Source organism: Rutidosis leptorrhynchoides, chromosome 11, assembly GCF_046630445.1.
Source record: "Rutidosis leptorrhynchoides isolate AG116_Rl617_1_P2 chromosome 11, CSIRO_AGI_Rlap_v1, whole genome shotgun sequence".
Taxonomy (NCBI): domain Eukaryota; kingdom Viridiplantae; phylum Streptophyta; class Magnoliopsida; order Asterales; family Asteraceae; genus Rutidosis; species Rutidosis leptorrhynchoides.
The window spans coordinates 398557437-398564220 of record NC_092343.1 but is presented as its reverse complement, the minus strand read 5'-3'; positions in this window follow the sequence as shown (position 1 = coordinate 398564220).

The following is a 6784-nucleotide window of genomic DNA, read 5'->3' as shown; positions in this document are numbered from 1 at the left end:
AGAATCCCTCCATTTGGTCGTGCATCAGGTGACCTGATCAACTTAATCAGGCTGCTAGAATCCTCAACTGTTTCGGTCTCAAATGATGATGATAAATGGAGTTGGTCGATGGCAGCAAATGGGACTTTCAATGTTAAAATTCTGACTTCTGAGCTCGATGACAACTTACTGGCTTCTGAGACTTCACTTTCAGGTTTAACGACCCGTCCTAATCCATCTGAACGAATACATTACATTTGGTTACATCGCGAGGTATTTGACCTCTATATGATACATTTTACAAACATTACATTCGTTTTTAAAAAGACAAACTTTCATTACATCGAAAGTTGACGGCAGGCATACCATTTCATAATTTATCCAACTATAATTGACTTAATAATAATCTTGATGAACTCAACGACTCGAATGCAGCGTCTTTCGAAATATATCATGAATGACTCCAAGTAATATCTCTAAAATGAACAATTGCACAGCGGAAGATTTCTTTCATACCTGAGAATAAACATGCTTTAAAGTGTCAACCAAAAGGTTGGTGAGTTCATTAGTTTATCATAATTCATCATTTCCATAATTTTAATAGACCACAAGATTTTCTTTATTCAATAATCATACACTCGCAAGTGTTTAAAAATTATTCATATGGATTGAACACCTGGTAACCGACATTAACATCATGCATATAGAATATCCCCAAAACAGAAATCCATCTGTATAATATAAACTCGAAGTACTAAAGCATACCATTTTCCAGTAGTTAGTGCCCGTAGATCTACCTTTAGGATTCGCATCAATTAGGGTGTCTGTTCCCTAATTCTTAGGCTACCAAGATAAAATGGGTGATATTCGATTCGATAATCTAACCATAGAATGTAATTTTGATTACTTGTGTCTATTTCGCAAAGCATTTATAAAAGCAGCTCATGTATTCTCAGTCCCAAAAATATATATTGCAAAAGCATTTAAAAAGGGAGCAAATAAAACTCACAATATTGTATTTTGTGAGTTTAATGAGGCTAATCTCAATGAAAAGTCAAAGTTATCTTGCTGGAGCTGTGACAAAATTGGCTAATTTGAAAAAGAATTGCAATGTTATTTTCGGTAATAACAATGCTAAAGGAGCTAGCACAGATACGTGTTAAACGTTTACTCAGGTTCCGAGTGTTTTCAGGTGCATAACTATATGCATAAATCTTTTCTTCCGTAGATGAGATGCAGTTGGTTCATTCTCTCGATTGAGGTGTTTTCAAGAATCATGAAAAGTTTGAACGCAGATTGTAATCGTCAAGAAACAAATGAGGTTTAAGATGAAATCAAGTGGCAAACTTGAAGAAATGTTTAGTTTCATATGTTATAATCAATATTTTAATTCATTTTAATTGTCCAATGTTGGTAGTCCACAGTTAGTAATTCAACAATTCATATATATAATATTCGAATTAATTAATATGTATCATGACCCATTGTATACATGTCTCAAACTCGATCACAACTCAAAGTATATATATTATTTAAGAATCAACCTCAACCCTGTATAACGAACTCGAGCATTACAGCATATAGAGTGTCTATGGTTATTCCAAATAATATATATAGATGCATCGATATGATATGTCAAAACATTGTATACGTGTCCCGACATTTAAAATGCGTAAATAACAGTATTTAAATGACGATAAATAAAGTGCGTAAAATAAATAACAGAAATTAAATGATGATAAATAAAATTGCGAGAATTAAATTGCAATAAAATAAATTGCGATAATTAAAATGTAATAAGGAATTAACAGTTAGCTAGGAACAGTTAGCTAGGATTTTGTTAGCGTGGATTCTTAACACAATTTCTCATAGTTAATTTATTTGTTTCTAACAAATTTTATTTTGTCCAATGTTTTCTTGATTATGCCACTTGTTGGATTCTGATAAGTCAAAATCCAAATATGAAATTGAATGAAAAGGGTTATTCTGTGGTGAACGGATACGTATATCTATGGATGTAAGTGAGATAGTAAATGACCGTTGAATCAGATTCGAAGAATGTACAGTGTAACTTATTAATGTGAAATCTAAATATTCCTCGGGTATTACCTACCCGTTAAAATATTTTCACCATTAACAGTTTGTACGAAAGAATTTTTAATTACAATCTTTATGAAAATATACTTACATATATATTTTCTTCAGATGTAATCATGGATTTAATGAGTCAATATGATATTAATCTCATTTGATTTACCGTTAGAACTAGAATATATAACCTCTAAAACATTAGAAATTACATAATCGTCATGCATAACGAAGATAAATGATGTAGAACGATTCGTAGAACGATGTTTAAGTTCGAGGGATGGATTGTGATGTTGAGACGTGTGATGTTGAAACTTGGGTTGTTGGTGGTACTGGTGTTGATGTTGGTGGTATTGTTGCTGCTGGTGCTTGTAATGTTTGCACCATATTCTCCAAAGGCACTACCCGAGCGCGAAGCTCGTTGACTTCTTCTATTACATCGGGCTGATTGTTGGTTCGAACGAGCGGATGAATAAGATCTAGAATCTGGGATAGTATATAATCATGACGAGATACTCTGGAAATGAGATAGAAAATGGTGTCTCGAATAGGTTCGCCGGTGAGTGCTTCAGGTTCATCGCCAAGAGGGAAATGTGGTGGATGAAAGGGATCGCCTTCTTCTTGTCTCCAATGATTAAGTAGACTACGAACCCATCCCCAATTCATCCAGAATAGATGATGACTAATTGGTTGATCCATTCCGATTATGCTGCTTTCGGAACTCAGGTGAACATCCATGTCGGAATAGCTGTCGGATTTCGAAGAACTTGAACTAGTGGCGAGTTCCATTTCGTACGATTGAATAAAGGATTTTTCGATATGAAATGATTTTCCGGTTATCGGATGGTATTCTAATTACATAGAATATCTACATATATATAACAAAAGATTTCATGGATTACAGAGGAATTTACGAAATATGTCAGATAAAGTTTACAGTAACAGATACGCTAAGATATGAATTAGCAGATACGATAAGATATGAATTTCGTCTATACACTATTCATGCAATCAATGCAGTAAGATGTGTCTAGACTAAGAATGATAAGCAGGTAGTTTTCGACACAAAATGATAAGCAAAACTTTTGACATGCAGACACGGTCAAAGTCCAGACCCACTAATGCATCTAAACAACTATCAGTTAGACACACTAATGCAAGACCTGGTTCGCTAAGACCACTGCTCTGATACCAACTTTAATGACCCGTCCTAATCCATCTGGACGAATACATTACATTTGGTTACATCGCGAGGTATTTGACCTCTATATGATACATTTTACAAACATTGCATTCGTTTTTAAAAAGAAAAACTTTCATTACATCGAAAGTTGACGGCATGCATACCATTTCATAATTTATCCAACTATAATTGACTTAATAATAATCTTGATGAACTCAACGACTCGAATGCGACGTCTTTCGAAATATGTCATGAATGACTCCAAGTAATATCTCTAAAATGAACAATTGCACATCGGAAGATTTCTTTCATACCTGAGAATAAACATGCTTTAAAGTGTCAATCAAAAGGTTGGTGAGTTCATTAGTTTATCATAATTCATCATTTCCATAATTTTAATAGACCACAAGATTTTCTTTATTCAACAATCATACACTCGCAAGTGTTTAAAAATCATTCATATGGATTGAACACCTGGTAACCGACATTAACATCATGCATATAGAATATCCCTAAAACAGAAATCCATCTGTATAATATAAAATCGAAGTACTAAAGCATACCATTTTCCAGTATGGGGGAGTTAGTGCCCGTAGATCTACCTTTAGGATTCGCGTTAATTAGGGTGTCTGTTCCCTAATTCTTAGGCTACCAAGCTAAAAAGGGTGATATTCGATTCGATAATCCAACCATAGAATGTAATTTTGATTACTTGTGTTTATTTCGCAAAGCATTTATAAAAGCAGCGCATGTATTCTCAGTCCCAAAAATATATATTGCAAAAGTATTTAAAAAGGGAGCAAATGTGATGACCCGGGAATTTCCGACCAAATTTAAACATAATCTTATATGATTCGACTCGATAAGCAAAGTCTATTAAACCGAATCTCATTATGTTTGAACTATTTCATGATAACATTTGACCTTTAACTATTTCCGACGATTCACGAACCTTTAATTGTAACTAAGAATGTAAATATAAATAATTATATATAAAACTAATTATATTAGTATTAATGAACTATTAAGTAATTTTGTTATTATAAAAGATAACATTTAATAACTAAAGATTTTCATTTTGAATATATATAGTATATTGTATATAAATGATTCAAACATATTTTACCAACGTTATCAAAATATTAAATGTACAATGTTATACTTTGTAGTTAATTGTTTAATATACATAATTAATCATCTACTCAACATTTAAAACATGATTTTATATATATGGTAGTATACATATATACATAAATATAACTATATATATATATGATTTTATACATAATTATTATATTATGTATATGTAGAAATTTATAATATATCTATGATGAAATAATGTACTATTTTAATAAATATATATAATACTTACATATATAAAACATTTATATTTTTCATAATTACATACATAAGTATAATATAATTAGTATGTAAATAAATATTATAATATATTTATATTAAAATGCATAAATATATAATATTCAATATATGTTACAATACATATTACATAATTATTAAATATTACATAATAATAGATGATATTAATAAATTAAATTTAAATACAAATATAGTTGTTGTAGTAATGTTATTTGTATCGTCAAATATCAATATTTGTATTCATAATATCACTTTATATCATATAAAGATGAAATTGGATGTATAAATTAGATTATTATTACTAATATTATTATTATCGATAAAATATTAATATTATATTATCATAATTAGTATGGTATTATTATTATTATTATTATTATTATTATTATTATTATTATTATTATTATTATTATTATTATTATTATTATTATCATTTTTACAATTATTATTATCATTAATATTATATTTATCATTATTATTAATTTTATTAATATTATTAGATATTAATAGTATTGTTATTATATATTATTATTATTAATTAAAAAAAACAGTAGGGATCTATATTATACGCTTGACCTCTGTATCCTTTATCTCTATTATTATTATTATTATTTTTGTTTCTTTCCTGCTCCAAACTCGTGAACCTGTGTTGACATTTTCTCCATTTTTTATCAACCGATCTCTATTATTACAAAATGATTATGTATAATTGCAAATCAAATAAAAAGGAAATCCAATGGGATTAAAGAGCACAGCGATATTTTTTTTTTTCTTCTTCTCTGCACGCTCCAATTTTTTTTTCTCTTAATTCAATTTCGAATAAAGTTTCAAAATCTAAAAATGCAGAAAGGTTAGAAATCTTTCTTTGAATCTATCTGCAAAATCTCAACTCTCAAATCTTTATATCGATCTTGAATTTTGAAGTCAAAGTTTAGTTTAAAAAAAGTCAACAATTGTTCTTGAGACAAATTCGCGTTCGTGTATATGTTTCTGATCAAATTGACGATTCCAGTAGTTTTTATACATGTTTAGAAAACTATTTCGTGTTATAAACATTATCTATAATGTTATCTATTACGAAATCAATTTTTTTTGTTTTGTTCCAAGAACCGACGCTGCAGTAGGCCTTTAGTGTTTTTTTTTTTATTTTAGAACCCAAATTATTTTTTTTCTGTAATGTTTTGAAGCTTTAAAAGGAACCCTGATTTTTTTTTTTTTTTTTTTTTTTGGTTATTGATGTTTTGTTGAATCCGTGAGACTTGTGGAGAAGAAGAGGAATAGAAGAAAAACAGTTTATATATAAAATTTAAATTCGATATTAGTACAGAGAATCAGAATTGGTGGGATGGTCGAGAGTGTTTGCGTGTGAGCATGTGGTCACGAGATCGAGTCCAGAGGACGGTAGTTTCTTTTTTTTTTTTGAAACTCTTTTCATGTGAGGTAGTTTTCTTTTCTAATTTTATTATTGTTATTATATATTAATTATTATTAGTATTATTATTATTATTGTGATTGTTTTGATTGTTATTGTTATTGTTATTATTAGTATCATACTTGTTATCATATTTGAAAGTATTATAGACATTACTATTATTATTATGATAGGTATTAATAATATTATTATTAGTAATAAACTTATCATTTTAGTATTTTATCATCATTAGGATTATGATTATCATTATTATTATTATGAAGGAAATAAAAATATATTATTATCATCAATATTAGAATTTGTACCGGTTTATAAATAATAGTATCATCAGTACATTTACAATTAATAATATCATATTTATCAGTATCATCATTAATATTTACTAGTATTATTATGATTATCATTTATCATTTTATAAATATTAGAACCCTTATTATTAACATAAGTATGGTATTAGTATTAATATTATTTTAGAGTTATTATTATTAGTATCATTAACAGTTATCATTTTCATTTTTTTTGCTATTAGTATTATCATTATTAATAAAATTATTATTATTATTAGTAAATCATTATTATCTAAATTATTATTTTAACAAATAAATCTTTTGTACACTATATATATACTTATGGTATATACTAGGATTGTATTAATAATTCACATAACAAACTAATAAAATTTCATAAATACAATACTAACCACAAATATATGTATATAAATATAT